Below are 17,695 nucleotides of genomic sequence, written 5' to 3' on the forward strand. Positions count from 1 at the left end.
TGTAAATCCTCAAGGGCTCTTTGACACAGGACAAATCAGATACTTCCTTCTGGTTTTCCCCATCATCAGTAACCATTATGCTAGGGAGTGCCAACGCGTACTATTTCTTGCTATGGTTACAGCATAGCTTACCGAGAGGAGCAAGTCTTATGCCTGGCCAGCAGGCTGCTCGTCCTCCTGTGGAGCTCGCTAGTAAAAGAATAGGGCAGGAGAGCGGGTCAATGAAGCAACTCCGATTTATTCAAGCAAGCACTCTGATTATATAGTCTCTGCCAGCTAGCCCAGTGAACCATGGTAACACACCTAAACAAACCCGAAACTATAGAAATGAACGCAAGCTGGAACTATAGTGACAACAACAAACCAGGGGTGGGGCCGTCCCTTCCAGCGCCATCTTATTCACCCTTCCCTGCTGCAGACTCAGTTTACCTGATGTCCGTCAGTGTGGCGTCCCAGATGGTGTGGCGGTCAGCGCCCCTTACAACTCCCCCTTTTAGTTTTAGACCTGATGACCTTCTCGAGTTTGTACATCTCTCAGATTGAACTGATTTTCAGTAAGCATCTTCATTGTATCTTTTACAGTTCTTAGGGCACATTTGAGACATGCTGGTATGAGACATATAACAATCAGGATAACAATACTTCCTGACAACAATGGACCTAGCCAATTAAACAATGAGGTGGAATGACCAAAAAGTTGCATCATGTCTGAAACAGAATTTTCAGGTATTAACTTTTTTGTCCCTTGAGTATTTATATCCAATGCCAATTTTTCCAACAGTTTCATTTCACTTGAAACATTGAAGAGTGTTAAACCATGTAACTGAGCTCTTATTTCTTCCCAATTAAATTCAGTATCATTGTACAATTTGTTCATTATACAAAAATGATGATATCTGTAATCACATCTTAAAGCCAATTGTGTTTCTATGGCCTGCAGTTCATCCCCTATTGCTATTACATCATTTCTTAACATTTGAATGGCCTGATAAAATTCATGATCCATCTTCAATTGTTCCCTAAATCCCACTGATACATTATTTGTACAAACACCAAGGATAGCCCTTCACCAGTCCTATAAAGTTGAAATGTCTACTAATGTCCAAAGGTCCAATACTGGTCCTCGGCCTGGCTCACTGCTAGAAGCAGTAAGATACAGCTGACTAATTTCATGGCTCAGGCGTTGTAGTTTCTTCTTCTTTCTCTGGCGGAATTCCTGTGATTTCTTCCTGGTGCTGTACGACCCGTAGTCTTTTCACTAGTACCCAAATCTCCTTGTCTCCTGTAAAGATACAAGCATAACCCTTGCCCCAAGTTATTATGGTATGTGGTCCAGGCCATTGCCCTTCCTGATCTCGCCACATGGCTGTCTGTCCCGAGGCTGGAGGTGTCCATTCCAATTTTTTCTTAAAATCATCTGGTGGTCTGCCTGATCTGACCATCTGTTTCATGGCAGGCATAAGACCGTGCTCATCGAATTTTAGGTAATTGATAGTGAAAAGTGCCAATTTTAATTGATCATGTGCTGTGGACCTGGGTCACGAAGCTCCCCCTTTTTGTTTTTGGACATATTGTTTTATGGTGCGGTTCACACGTTCTACTATGGCTTGTCCTGTGGGGTTATAGGGGATCCCAGTCACATGAGAGATTCCGAATTCTGAGAGAAATTTTTGGAATGCTGAAGCAGTGTATGCTGGGCCATTATCAGTCTTTAATAGTCATGGGACGCCATGGGCTGCAAAACATTGAAGCATATGACTACACACGTCCTTAACTGCCTCTCGGGTGCGTAGAGTAGCCATGATGAAACCGGAGAAAGTGTCTATAGACACATGGACATATTTAAGTCTCCCAAATGAAGCTGTGTGAGTCACATCCATTTGCCAGATATCATTAGGATGTGATCCCTTAGGATTGTACACTCTGCATGGCATCGGTGGCTGGAAAGGAATGCATGCTGTGCATGATTTTACAATCTTTCGGGCCTCTTTCTTAGTAAGTTTATATAAATGTCTTAATGATTTTGCTGATATATGAAACTTATTGTGAGCCTGCTGAGCTTCCTCAGTGGTTTCTAGGTATACACCTCCTGACACTACTCGATCCACAACCTCATTTCCTGCTGCTAGAGGCCCTGGTAGATTGGAGTGTGATCTTAGATGTAAAATGTGGAATGGGAACATACGTCCTCTTATGGTGTTTTGGACTTCCGCAAGCAACTGTCCAATTTCTAATTGGGTTGATATGCAGGCAGTCTCTAGGTCTGGTAAAAGTGTGGCTACATATCTACTGTCGGTAATGACATTGATAGGCTCATCAATTTCTAAAGCCTTCCAGACCGCAAATAGTTCGTTCTTTTGGGTGGATGAGAATGGAGTATCATATACCTGCAACCATTTATCTTGATATACATATGTGGCTGCTCTATTTAATTTTGTGGCATCAGTAAATACATTCTTTCCTATGACCGCAGTGTCATAGTGTTTCTCAGCCCATGTCCATGGTGTTTCCTGGTATATGCTTAGAGCCTTATTTATGTTCCCTGTTTTGAAGTTTTGATTAATAATAACTTGCCCTTCTGGGTATTCTGTACAGCATTTCTCTACTTGTTCTTTAGTGTCTCTACAGTAGATGGCATCAGGATCTCTTCCTATCAGTTTCCTCACTCTCTGAATTGCTTTGTAAACCACTTGTGCAACTAGTACACAGTAAGGGACACAAGACCTATTGTGTACCCTCTTCAAATGTATCCACTCTAATACCCCTTCCTCTTGGTGAAGGCATCCTGTGGGAAGTTCCACAATGAAAAGGATAGAGATATACATATTTTCTGTTGGTCTATATCTCCTGGTGCTAGCCTCTACGATTTTTGTTTGAATTTTGGAGATGCAATCCAACGCTTGAGGAGTCCATTGTTGTGGTGAATTTAAGTCAGGATCTCCTTTCAGCATGTCATACAATGGGTGTAATTCACCTATAGGTATTCCTAATTGTGGTCTGATCCACTGAAGCTCTCCTATCACCTTTTGCATATGATTGAGAGTCTTGATTTTAGACACATCTATTACAGGTGATTTAATATGGATTTGATGTTCTAATATGGTGTGTCCTAAGTAATGTATAGGCAGGTCTTTCTGTGTCTTATCAGATGCTATTTTTAAACCCTGTTTGAGGAATTCTCTCTCTGTCATTTGTAAAGTCATTTCTAAAATTTCCATGTTATCATGAGCTCCCAAGATATCATCCGTATAATGGAGTATCAACACCTGGGGAAATCTCTTCCTGACTGGGTGTAATGTCTTGTCTACATACCACTGACAAATTCTGGGACTGTTTTTCATTCCTTGGGGTGGTACCTTCCATAAGTAATGATGGTATGGCTTCTGTAGACTGACACTGGGTAAAGAGAATGGAAACCTTTTCCTATCCTCAGTATAAACAGGAATACTGTAAAAACAATCCTTGATGTCAATCACCCAAAGTTTATAACTGCTGGGAATTACCTTGGGTGATGGCGAACCTGGCTGCAAAGCACACATCAGCTACATGATGTCATTGATCTTTCTCAAATCAGTCAACATTCTGTATTTTCCAGATTTGTTTTTTATGACAAATACAGGAGAGTTCCAAGGACTAAAGGATTCTTCAATGTGTCCTAACTCTAACTGTTCTTGTATAAGGTCTTTCAGGGCCGTGAGACTTTCATATTTTAGGGTCCATTGATCCACCCAGATGGGCTCATCCGAGATCCATGGTAATTTTGGTGGTGGAATTCTCACGGCATCGTCATCAATGGACCCGTTCCAAAATTTGTTGTTAATCTTACCCCTAATTGTGTAAGCAGGTCTCTTCCCCATAGTATTATGGGAAGCCCTTCCAATACTTGTGGCCAAAATATTCCTGATCTGTCCTCAAAAGTCCACCGTAGTGGTCTGGCCACCTCCCTGGCCCATTGTGAGCCTCCTATGCCATATACATTGTCTTCCTCTCCTATAGGCCATTGAGACTCCCATTGTGAAAAAGGGAATATGCTTCTGTCTGCACCGGTGTCCACAAGGCCTGTTTTAGGTATTCCTTCTATATATATGGTAAGCATTGGTCTCTGATTGCCAATTTGTTGAGTCCAATATATTGTTTGTTCTGTGTTATGATCCATTTGTATCAATTGTGCTACCGGCTGCCCTCTATCCACCTCCACATCCACATTGTTAGAGTTGCACATCAGGGTCTTGTGTAAGGTACCAATCGGTGGTTGCTGTGCTACGGCCTGTAAGCCTGTGTAAGCATTTGCTGGTGCAGAAATGAAAATCTCTTGCTTTGTGTTGATGTATATTTCCTCTGTTGGTAACCACACTGTTGTGCATGGAGGTGTCAGGAAATTCCCTAGGCTTCTGATTAATTTTGACTGTATGACCCCGACTAGAATGTCCAGTACCTCTTCCTGAATTCTGAAGTGGCCTGTGGGATCGTCTCTGCGTCCTCCCGGTAGCCCCTCTTTTTCTCCTGGGCTGGAGGGATGCCCGTCTGCATGTTTAAATATTGAGCACTACCCTTGAGAGGGGACAATGACCTACACTCTGAAGCACAATGCCCTGTTTTCTTACATTTTGGACAGGGTGTGGTTGGCTTACTCTTAAATGGTGTTCTCTTCCCTTGGTTCTCAAGTCCTTTTCTTCCCTCTGCATTGTTTCTACACTCCCTCTGGTAATGTCCTATTTTTCCACACTTAAAGCATCTCACTCTTGCTCCAGCTCCCTGATAATTTCTCAGCGCCCCTGCGAAGATGGACGCCTGTACTCTTGCTAGGTATGTCTGAGATCCTACCTCCTCACACCTATTTAACATGTCTTCAATGGAACAGTTCTTGGGTAATCCTAGCAGAGCCTTCCTACAATCTGCATTAGCTCCTGATCAAAGGATGTCCTTTATCACTACAGCAGTACCTTCCACTTCACCCATAGTCCTGGTGACAACCTCAGTTACTCGGGCACAGAAATCAGTGAAGGGTTCTGCATTTCCTTGCTTCAGTGATTGCAGAGATACCTTCTTAGGACCCTTCTCAGGAATCAGCATAAAGGCCTGCTCCACCCCTTGGGCTAGCCTCTCATACAGCTCTAGATCATATCCTATTTGCTTAATGTCTACACCATACTCTCCTGACCCAAAATAACATATCATAATACCGTTGGGCATCTGTAGCGTTGCCAGCATTACCTGATGTTGCTATGGCTCTTAATTTTTCTGCCAAAAGCTGAAGAAAGCAAACATATTGTCTGGGAGTCAAGATGGCTCTCATGGTTAATTTCCAGTCATTTGGGGTTAACACATAATTAGCCAATTCTTTTAATCTTATGAGGACATAAGGAGCATTTATCCCATAATTTGTAACCGCCTTTTACAATTCTTCTATCTGTAAGGCTGGTATGGGCCCGTGAGTCCTCGTCACGGAGCCGTCCTCTGCTTTATCCTCCAATACAGGGAACGCACTTATTCATTCCCTGCCAATCTCCCTGAAGCTAGTGTAATCACCATCCTCTCTCAGCTTTTCTAGAGTCTGCTGTAATGCTGATTTTTTGAAAATTATTTGTACTTCTCTCACCTTGTCGCTAGGTGGCAGAATTGTTCCTCTTCTCTCACTCTCTGTGCTTCCTCCCTTCTCACCATCAGTGAACTCCTTTTTCCAGCTAACCCTCCTTTTAGTTTTCAGCAAGCCCTTTAATTTTTCAGTTAACTCTTGCATGTCCTCTCTCAGTTCCCGAACTGTCTCTCTCTCTCGCCATAACTCTTGTTCCAACTCTAAGTCTGGACATATGGATGCTGGCTGCCTTTCTGGGCTGCTGTCCCTTGTACTACTCCTTGACTCAGAGGGGGTCGTCTCTGAGGATGTGGTAAATGTTCTCATTTGCACTGCCTTGCCACCGTCGTCCTCTATGAACACATGCTTCAGCATGTCATAAAGGAAGAAAGTGTGAGGATCCAATTTATTTGGGTTTTCGAGTTCAAAAGCTGTTAACTGCTCTCCAACAATGACCCAAGAGTCTAAACTCATAGGAGGTCGTTCTGACACCCAAGGACAGATTTCACAAATGGTATCTATGAACTTCCTTATATTTCTCAAACTTACTGTAGTTCCATGTTTCCTGATCTTTTTGTAAGTTATTGCTGTGTATTGACCCTGACTCAACTTTTGTGAGCTTTGCCCCATTTCAGTCTTACTCACGGTTACACCTCTTCCCACCGAGCTGAATTGCGCGTGTCTTCTCCTGCGTCCACTTCTCGGATCCGCTTGCTGGAGGACTCGGTGAGGCAGACAGGCTACTGTCTCCCGTCGCGCTCAGGCATCGGCCTTTGACCCTGTCCTGATAGCTCCTGTAGACTGTCTAGGCTTCTGGAGAGCCTGACTCACTCGGGGGGGACTGAGGGACCTGATTGCCTCAGCTGAGATTCCTGAGGGACCTAATTTCCCTTGGCTGAGCTTCCTGCTCCTTCCCCCCTGCTTGTGGCTCCATGTTGGTGGGCGCCAAGTTGCTATGGTTACAGCATAGCTTACTGAGAGGAGCAAGTCTTATGCCTGGCCAGCAGGCTCCTTGTCCTCCTGTGGAGCTGGCGAGTAAGAGAATGAGGCGGGAGAGCGGGTCAGAGAAGGAACTCTGATTTATTCAAGCAAGCACTCTGATTATATAGTCTCTGCCAGCTAGCCCAGTGAATCATGGTGACACACCTAAACAAACCCGAAACTATAGAAATGAATACAAGCTGGAACTATAGTGACAACAACAAACCCGGGGTGGGGCCGTCCCTTCCAGCGCCATCTTCTTCACCATTCCCTGCTCCGGACTCAGTTTACCTGATGTCCGTCAGTGTGGCGTCCCAGATGGTGTGGCAGTCAGCGCCCCTTACATTTCTAACCTACCATTGTTCTTTAATCATTTTATAATCCTTTCACCTGAGGTCTTCAGGGGTCAGTCTTGAACTTCCATCATAGAAAACCAAGATAGTTGCTGTCCTCACCAAAATTCTTGGGACTTTCAGGAGGGAAGAAAGTGTAGTGACTGACTCCTTCTAATTAGATACTTTCACTCTCCAGCTTCTATGGTTCTCTCCTTTCACTTTCTTTTTCCCTTCCCTACTCTTATTCCATCTTTCACCCCCCACCCCCCAACAATGCCTTCAACTGCCTCAATGTTAGACTGGCAGTGATCATAAGACTTCAGAGAAATTCTAAAAACCATTCCATCAGACAAAGGTTAGGGATCCCATACATTAGTCTATAAACCACTTAGATCAGGATCCTTAACTTTTTTTTGTATCATGGTCTGGTTTGGCAGTCTGGTGAAACCTATGAACCCTTCTCTGAAAAATATTTATAAACTCAGAAAATAGAATGCATAGGATTACAAAAGAAACTTAAAGTTAGTGAAAATAAAGATGTACTTTTTCCTTCCTCCAACTTCATGGACACCCTAAAATCTATGTACAGATCCCTTGGGATCTATGGACCCCAGGTGGGGAACTCATGACTTTGTTACCCTCATGATGGTCATTTTCTTTGCAGCTTCTTCATGTCCTGTCCCTGTATCGCCAAGGCAACATTCACAGCACTGGTGGTGACTATGAATATGCAGGGGTAGTTCTCAATCACCAAGTATAAAAGACTCTCTATATAGAAGGCAGAAGGAAAACATTTATTTAGACACCAGAAAGCCAAATGTGTCATGGTGACCAAGAAGTTAATAAACATGATCAATGCAGGGAGCAAAGCCATTCCAAGCCTCCCTCCACCTTGGTCAGGGCCTTCTCACAAGCAAAGGCTCAGGAGACTGAGCCTTACTGTGCACCTGCCTGTATCCTCTCCTCTCTGCCCTGACTGTGCTCACCCACTTCCTCCTAGTTCTGCTCAGCCCTTCCTGTTCTGCATGTTCTTCAAGCTCCTCCAACCACGTTACTTAGGGTTCCAGGTGATTTAATAGGTCTATTAATAAATAGGAAAGATTTTCCAATTCAAATTACCATTACGGTCCCCCTTTACAAATCTTGTTTATATGTTTCTGAAAACCCTCCATAGAGAATGGACTCAACATGCTAGAGGCCTTCCTTGGGTGCTTTGATATTTTAATATATTGAGGAAGCCTACACTGCAATCAAGTTGTCCCCCAAGTATCCCTTTCTTTCCCTTCATGCCCTGACTACCTTTTATAGATAATTACTTTACCCGATGAAGTCACTTATGCCGTTTTATATGTAAATCATAAGTTATAAAACATAGGATCATGGATTTAGAGCTTGAAGAGATCTCTGATCATTTAATTCAACATTTTGCTGATGAGTAAACTGAAGCCTGAAATTTAAGGGATACAGATGAGATTTAACCCAGTTTTCTATTTCTATGTCTGGTGATCTTTAAAAAGAAAACTACATCATACCATTTCTCAATACAATGTTTATTTATATGTATGAATATAATATATAATATGTGCATGGCTATGTATGAATACATGTAATTTTAATAACATGGCTAACATTACTGCGCTAATAATTTAATATTGGACTTTGAGGAGTTATACAATTTGAAAGATAACTTTGCTTTTATAATTCGGTGAGTTTTGTAAACAAAAATTTTTTTTTAAATTGATGTCTAGGAAGTATTCTAAGGGTTTGCCAAAATCTTATCATATCTTCTTGTCTTTTTTGGTAATTTGATGAAGAATGATAAGGTGTTTTTTGCAAAGAATTTTGACAGTCTGGGATTGATGGGAAATCATTTTAGGTATTGAACCAAACTGAGAACCATTACAAGTTGCTCCAATATGTGATCAGGAAGAGCTCATTTTACAAACACATTTCCCTTTCTATCTCTCTCACTGACAATCACATCAGTCACTTTTTTTTTGACCCATAGTCTAGAAATGTTGAGCTTTTTTAGAAGCAGTGCAGAGAGAAAAGGAATATTATTTTCCTTTCTTTTCTAGGAATGAGGAAATTGAGGGATGTAGGGGTCTAAAATAGGATCATAGGCTTTTAATCTGGAAAAGTGTCATTAATTGTATAGATAGAATAAATGGGGCCCTGAGAGACATGACTTGTTCAAGGTCACCTAGGCAGTAGTTATCCCTTCCACATTGCAACTTTCCCCATCACAGTTTCGATATATGGTAGGTCAGCATAAGAAATTAAATGGGAATTTTTAGGGGAAGTTTTGCAAAAGTTGCTGACAAGAAAGCCAACAGATAAGCCAGAAAAAGCTTAGAAACTCAGAATTGCTTAAAATATATGCATAGTATTATAGAATACCAACTGCAATTTTACAATAAGGTATTGTCAACTCCCCATAAATCAGATTTCTTTTTAGTACAAAGGAAGCACCAAAAAGTTTTACACAGAGTTTCCAGATCCTGGTAGTGTCATACCAGTAACCCCCTACATTGTGGACAGAATAACTGTAGTTCAGTAAGGATTCAAACCCAGGTCTTTTGACTCTAAACCCAGTGTGCTTTCATTATTATAATTTTCTCAGGCTAACGAGTTGCATTTAAGGTAGTGCATTCAAATCAATGAGATTTCTTTACTTTTTCCAGGATATTTCCAATATTGCTAATAAATTATTTCTAGGAACTCTGTAGATATACATACATACAATAATCCAAGGTTCCTTATAATTTCTTTTGGACATCTAGCTTGGAGATTCTCACCTATCCTAAGAAATTAAAATTTCATGGCTCTTCTGAAGTGCTATTTGTGTGCTTACTTTATTCCCCATCTCCTAAATCAGGGTCTTGTAAGTACTCATCTTTTATAATGTTAATGACATTTATGTTAATGAAGATCTTCCCACCCATTAATAGGTCTCAGGTGGAACCCACTGCGGGAAGATTGATTAGGGGAGGCTTGTTTGTGTAGCAACTGTTTTGTTAAGTGTTAATTGTTACTGAGGTACTGGGTCCCTTAGGGCTCTGAAAAAAATATATATGCTCTAAAGTGAGGTTTTGCTTTGGGGGCTTAGAAGAAGGTTCATGTGCCAGATGAGACTCTGGGTAACCACCCCTCCCCTTTTGAAAACCCAGATGGTGGTGCTTCATATACATAAATAGTCCGATAGTTGCATCTTGCGGTTGATCTATAATGTATGCATGGCTTATGATCAGACAGTTAGAAGCCCAGTCTGTTGGTTTTTTATTTCTCTGCTTATATTTTCCCTTCTGGTGACTATAATTAAGTAGCTTGGTGAACCCTCAAAAGTTGCTTTCCTTTTAGAAAAGCAGATCGAAGAACCTGTGCAGCAGGCCAGGGCATGCCAGGGTGTCTGCTGTTACATTTTTGTAGCTCCCTCACTACCTAGTTTAATGTTTTGCCATGGCAGGGACTCATAGATATTTGTGGAACGCATATCACAGATCAGTTAAAGAACCTTGAGATGTTTAGCCTAGAGAAGAAAAGATTTGTGAATGATATGATAATTCTCTCTGAACATCTGAAGGTCTGTCATGAGTCAGAGACTACAATTGTGTTGCTCAACCCCAGAAGACACAGCTAGAAGTAATTGGTTAAGTTACAAAGAGGCAAATTTAGACTGTATGTTGAGACATGATCGCAAAGCACTTGCACTAGTTAAAGGTGTTTATATAGACTTCCCATTAACTTCTTCAAGGGAAGAATCTATCTTTCACCTTTCTTTACATCCTTAGGGCTTAAAATAAGTGCATGGCACATAGTAGGTGCTTAATAAATATTTATTGACTGAACTCTATCTTTCACCTTTCGTTACATCCTTAGGGCTTAAAATAAGCGCATGGCACATAGTAGGTGCTTAATAAATATTTATTGAATGAACAATTTTCTGACTACCGCCTCACCTGAAGCATTCAAACAAAGGTTACAAGACTACTTGTCAGGTATGTCACGGAGGTCATTTTTTTTCAGGTAAGTGTTGGACTAGAAGGCCTCTGAGGTCCCTTTAAAGTGGGATTCTATGATCTAGTTCCTTTCTAGATCTATGTCCTATAAAGAGCTTATAATATTCTAGAGGTTGACAAACCATGCTTGGAATATTCTCCCTTGTCTTCCCTAACTTCCTTCAAGTCACAGATAAAATTCCACCTCTGTAAACATCTGTACTAATGTCTTCTCTTAATTCTAGAGCCTTCCATTTGTTGATTATCTCCAATTGATCCTATATATAGTTGTTAGTGTATTTGTTTGCATGGTTTCTCCCCCACTAGACTGAGAGTTCCTTGAGAAGAGGGGACTGTCTTTTGCCTTTCTTTGTATCCACAGTGCTCAGCACGGTCCCTGACACATAGCAGGTTCTTAAAAAAAGTTTATTGATTATTGACCACTAGAAATTGAGGATAGACAGAAACAAAGATGGAGCTAATTATCTGGTGACAAGGGGAGGAATAAGGGTTAGTGAACTGAAAAATCTGTGCTTTTGTTAAGAGTTGGTTTCTTTTGAAGGACTGACAGGATGAATCCATTTGGCAGCAGGGCAGTGGCTGGTTCAACGTTAAAGGGTTTTCTGATTTGGGAGATAATAGTTTAGTAGGAGCAATCAGAGGAAACCATGAATTATTTGATGGATTACGGTCAGTTCACCACCACCCACTTCATGAGATTATAGGACATGTTACGATGGAGCAACTTTCATGGAGTGAGACACTTATACTTGGTGTTTCTAACATCGTGTGGTCATCTCTTAATCACAGTATGAACTTCTCAATAGATCTGTTATATGATGTAGGATGTGTAAGATTCACATAGACTCTAGAAGATATTGACATCAAACTGATGTCTTGAATGGAATTTTTTTATTTTAGGTAAAGATAGAAAGTTGATTGAGAGTTCTCTCTGTCAATGTGTTAGAATGTTTCTTTTGAAACTTTAACTCTTCACTATGCTATAGGCAGTGATGTTCTTCTTCTGTGCCCAAGCACTAAGATAGAATAAGGACACTGTGGCCTTCATGAAAATTAGAGTTAATTCAAGGGTTAAGAAAAGCTGTAACTGTTTGACTGCTTGTCCACATTTTGCTGTTATGTGACATGACTTTCCTTTCTACCTGCCACACATGGATCCTTAAGTCATTGTAAAGGCAAAACACAGAGGTGATGAAAAAGATTTTTCAACTTGAGCTAAAGCCAGGTTCCTCATTTTGGAAGTCAGAAACAACATCTTAAAAGTATATCCCAACTTATAGTCTGAGGCCGAGAGATCACAGTTGGACTCTTCTAGCTAGCAGGGGATATAAGGCTTGGAGCATAATTATTTCATTAGTCTCTTTGTGGCAGCTTGTGTGGGATGGTCAGGCAGGGGGCTAGGTAGTTATGGGGCAGCTGTCAAGTTCTGATATAAGAAAGATATCCAGGAGTCAAGAGATCAAGATACTGCAGGGGTCAGGGAATCACTGGTTCACTGGTACCATAGAATAGCCTTCCAGGGGTGGAACCAGGAAGTCAGAAACTTGCCTTGGCCCAGAGCAAACCAAAGGCTGAAAGTCAAGAAGTTACCAAAAACAAAAAACAAAAAAGGAGGAACTAGGTCTCAGGGAGTAAGTCAAAGACTGGGAGTTTAAAAAGTTACATGATTCAAAGGTTTTATTTAGAATGCTTAAATAAGTCTAATATTACGTGTCCTCTGCTCTTTCCTACCTGCTTTATAAGTAGTAAGAGATCTTAATCAATAAACAAGTATTGTTAGGTTTCTATGATGTGCCAGGCACTGTGGTACCTGCTGTGGATGCAAATACAAAAAAATGAAAGTCCCTGCTCACAATGAGACTTCTGACTTAAAGGGGGGGAAGGGGGTGATAAGAAGTATATACAAAATAAACAGAATAGGTGTCAGTAAATCCAGATACATATGTACATTAATAGTAACAAATATGTTGATCTGAAAACTTGGTTAGAGAGAAAAGGCAACAGGCTAAACGCATACATTTTAGGATTTAATTAATTAATCAATTCCCCATCAAGCTAACAGTTACATAGCGCTATGGAGCCAGGATCAGAACTGGCTGACTCAGTACAGAAACTGACTGTCTTAAGTACATTTTACCATGAGGAAGGAGTTCTCTTAGATAAACACATTGGAAACAAAGTGGCATCGGTTGGGTTTTATGATCCCAAGCCATGGGCATCTTCTTTCCATAGCATGTCTCTGTGATTTAAGATAAGGAAAAAGTCCCATCACCCAGGTAACAGACATCCTGTCCTAAACAGGCCTTTGAAGTTGTTTAACTTAACAGAGTTTGACAAAGCTGAAGTCACACCCCAAGGTATTTGTGCTTTTCTCTTAACACTAGGATGGTAGAAGGAGGGTCTGATAAGGAAGTCCCATTTGCCCACCAAAAGGCATCCTCTCAACAAAGGAGACTATTAGGTCCAGGCTCTTCTTAATTCAAACTTTGGCCCTTATTAAAGTCTAAAATTTATATTAAATATTATCAATTAAAAGGCTTTATATATGTGTATACGTATGTATAATGTAAAGTAGTTTAAGAGAGAAAATACTAACAACTGGGAGAATCAGAAAAGGCTTTATATAGAACGGCAGAAATCATATAACAAACCTAACCGTAATATACAAGAAAATGATCTGCTACATTCTGCGACTGAATTCCATAGTTCTTTCTCTGGATGTGGAAGACATTTTGCCTTAAAAGACCAGTGAGAATAAAGTGCTTGCATTGCAATGAAGCCAGGAAGACTATCTTCTTGAGTTCAAATTTGGCCTCACTTACTGGCTATGTGACCCTGGGCAAGTCATTTAATCCTGTTTGCCTCAATTTCCTCATCTGTAAAATGAGTTGGAGAAGGAAATAGCAAACCATTCCAGTATCTTTGCCAAGGACACCCCAAATGGGGTCATGGAGAGTCAGACACGAGTGAACAACAATGAAACAATAAAGGGCAAGTGTCGCTCCAATTTTACAGATGAAGAAAGTGAGACCTGGAAATAACTTGCCCATACTGACAGGGCAGGTAAGTATGAGAGTAAAGGTTTTATACTGGAGTCAGATTGTATTAAATTTTCAGTGTAAGTATTTATACCTCAGGAATTGGCAAAAGCTCCAGATCAGGGCTTGATTTGTTTTGTTTATTATCTAGACTTAATAAAGTAATGGAGAAAATGTTCATAATGAAGATGAAACTGTGCATCCTACTTCCATACGCTTTACCAGAGAGCTGGTTGTTAAACACGTAACAGCACATTCCAGCTTCTTTGACAGGTTCAATGTCCAGAGGAGAATTATTCTACCTACTGTACTTCCTCTCACTTTCTGAGTGACTCCTTTTTCTTCTCACAGTTCTTCTGGGACAGTCTCAGACATTTTCCCAAAGTTATTCACTTTTTTTTGACGGAGGCCAAGAATTTTTTCTCTCCTGGGAATTCCCAGGAGTCAGAAAACCAACATGAAAAAACCAGAATTGTCTTAACACTCCTAGGGACATCTCGTGCCCTTAAAATAATCCATGGCAATAGACCTTCCAGGGAGGAAGACAATTACATATGGACAGGAATAAAAAGAAGTATTCAGTACCCTGAAATGCCCTGCATGCCACTGCCATCCAACTGCTGTCCAGCAGTGAAGGACAGAGTACAGGATTGTGTGAGTGGGGTGGGTCTGGAAATCCCTCAATACTATAGAAAAAGGAAAATGCTAAATACCACAGATGACAATCATGCGACCCCCTTTCCTCTTCCACCAGAACCATGTCATTTGGTTTCTCATCTTTCTTGGCAAGTGGTTTTTTTATTCTCCTTCCTTCCTTGCTTCCTTCCTTCCTTCCTTCCTTGCTTCCTTCCTTCCTTCCTCCCTTCCTCCCTTCCTTCCTCCCTTCCTTCCTCCCTTCCTCCCTTCTCCCTCCCACCCTCCTTCCACCTCCTCCTCCTCCTCCTCCTCCTTCTTCCTCTTCTTCCTCTTCTTCTTCTTCTCCTTCTTCTTCTTCTTCTCCTTCTTCTTCTTCTTCTTCTTCTTCTTCTTCTTCTTCTTCTTCTTCTTCTTCTTCTTCTTCTTCTTCTTCTTCTTCTTCTTCTTCTTCTTCTTCTCTCTGCCCACCTTTCTCTCTCTCTCCTCTCCACCACTCCCTTCTTCTCCCTTTTTCCCTCGCTTACAATACTTAGTAATTGTGCTCTGGTCAATTAAAGATCCTTTAGGGGATAAAACCTAGAAGCCAAGGGAAACATTTAAATATGAAAAACAAACAGGTATATGGGAGATGCACATGAACTTTTCAGTCAACAAGTCAACAAAGATTGGTTAAGCACTTGTACTGTACTCAGTGCTGGGAATACAAATAGAAGGAAAAAGGAAAGGTAACTCTTGCCTTCAAGGAGTTTCTATTCTAATGAAAATAGAGAATACTGGATGCTGAAAAGTTGAAGGAGTAAAGGAGAAAGTATTTTGACCAATCAGAAGAAGGGGCTACAGGAATAAAATTTCCTCTTGTCTTACCACTCTCAGATTCATCCTGGGCTAAAATAAAGAAGACATTTTCTTATAGGGTAGTTTTGTTTCTTGGAAAGTTGAAATTCTCATAATTGGCTTTTACTATTGCTGAAGGATGTAGGAGTTTCTACTTGTGTGCGAAAAGAGCTCTTGGCCTGCTAATCATCTCAGGATCCCTGTGTGAGAGGCAGGTAGCAATTCATACAATCACATTTGAGATGTTGTGAATCAAAGCCCAAGAAAGAACTTGTCAGAAACTACCAAGCAAATGAAAATAGTCTAGGATAAAACTGAGTTGTCTGAATGACTTTTACTTTCCATTCTACAATTTTTATTATTACTAATAGAACTATGAGAGACAGTGTAGATAGTGGTTAGACATCTGGCCACATAGTCATAAAGACCCGCTTTTAAGTCTTGCATAGAATACAAACTGACTGTGTGGTCCTAAGCAAGTCATTGAATTTCTGAACTGCCCCCTTCAACTCTTAAACTAGGAATGGCAGAAAAGGTGTGATATATGTTGCTGTGGGAGGATTTTCATTAGGAGTTCTCTGTACTGATGAAATTGGGTCTGGTGAAAAAACCAAGCATACAAAACTAATACAACTATTGTTCCTTAGAATAGTTATTATACTGGAACAAACATCCATTTGATTTGTCTTTTGGAATTTCTATAGTGTAGTTCAAACCTCCTAGATGAGTAGAGTTACTTGGCAATTGTACCAGAATGACTTTATCATAATGTAGTTTATCTCTAACATGACCTGATTTGGGGGAAAATGTATTATAACACTGCAGCCAATCAATCAATTTATTTTATTCTTTGAGTATTTGAGGATGGGGTGGCCAATGCTGTTGGCAGAGAAGACAATTGTAATGCAGGCAGTTGATGAAAATGATTTAGATTAGATTAGTGGTGTAGGATGATGAGGAAGTCAGAGATGAGTTGAAGATAACTTTCCCAAATTGGTAGTAGTTTGTATGACAGATTGCCTATTAATAGTAAATTGAAATGTGACAAAATGCAATACAAGAAATGGAATGCGTTTTAAAGCCTTGAAATGAAGTCACTCCTTTGTTTTGTTTTGTTTTATTCCTATTTAGTCTTTGGAATCAGTTTGACGCCATCCAGCAGATAATCGCACTCAGATCCGTGAACTTGGTCAGACTCTAATTGATGGTGGGATTCTTGATGACATAATCAGTGACAAGTTAGAGACCTTCAATAGCCGATATGAAGAATTGAGTCACTTGGTAAGAATACATAATACTCGTAAATGATGATGATGATGAATTATTGTTTCCCTTTAAAGGAAGAGCAATGAAGGAAAATAAAGTTTTACCATGTAGGCAGTGGTCAGGCTAAAGTCACGCAAAATCATAAAGTAGACCTGACTGGGTTCTTCTTGCATCAATCAAAAGAACTTTGACATTATTTTTATCTCAAACATTCTCTTCATTTGCTTTTGGATATTGTAACAGCAAGCATCCTGACACACATCTAGGATGATCTGCTGGCACATGTTCTTAGATCTGCTTTTCTAAGGAAAGCAATTTAAAATTCTACTTTAATGACATTCACCAAAAGAGAAAATACAAGCAGAGAAGCTTCCACCTGTCTGACCATAAGCAATATGTACATCAGAGATCAACAGACAGATCCAACTGTCTGACCATTAGATACACACATAGTTACTAGAGAGAGAAGTGCCAGCGTCTGGCTTTTCAAAGCTAGGGGGGCTCCTTATCAGTTATCCAGAGTCTCATCTGGCACATGAACCTTCTTTCAAATAGTAAGCCCCAAAAGAAAACCTTACCTCAGAGTATGTATACAATTTTCAGAGCCAGAGGGCATCATGACCTTCACGACCCAGTGCCTCATCAGAAATTAACAAAAACTGTGGACCTTCCTACACAACAAACATCCCCTGATCAAGCTTCCCTGAAGGCTATTACTGGGCAAGGAAGATCTTTAACTCTCATTAACACAGATATAGAATTTTATACCCTTAACTGGACAAAATGCATTTTTCTATTCAGCTATTAAGGTTAAATAGTGTTTGTTCCTAAGAAAAAACAGAGTTCAAATCATCTTGATCAATGATATATCTGAATATATCATTAAGTGCCTTACCTGTCAGCAGTACAGATATATTTCATTATATACTTCTGTGCGTTGTATAGTAACGGGAAAGCTACATTTCACTATTAAGTCGTAGAACTATTTAAACTTTGACAGCAGATGTTAGT

At 40.4% G+C, this 17,695-nt stretch overlaps 1 long non-coding RNA gene across 1 annotated transcript; it reads right to left on the reverse strand.

Moving 5' to 3' along the window:
* Positions 1-218: 218 nt before the first annotated feature.
* LOC140526960 (uncharacterized) lies at positions 219-10,468 on the reverse strand. The gene is made up of 2 exons (XR_011974622.1): positions 6,221-10,468; positions 219-1,282 (listed from the first exon to the last, which is right to left on the reverse strand). It is a non-coding gene; the product is annotated as an uncharacterized lncRNA (long non-coding RNA).
* Positions 10,469-17,695: the final 7,227 nt, after the last annotated feature.

This window comes from Notamacropus eugenii, chromosome 2, assembly GCF_028372415.1.
Source record: "Notamacropus eugenii isolate mMacEug1 chromosome 2, mMacEug1.pri_v2, whole genome shotgun sequence".
Classification (NCBI taxonomy): domain Eukaryota; kingdom Metazoa; phylum Chordata; class Mammalia; order Diprotodontia; family Macropodidae; genus Notamacropus; species Notamacropus eugenii.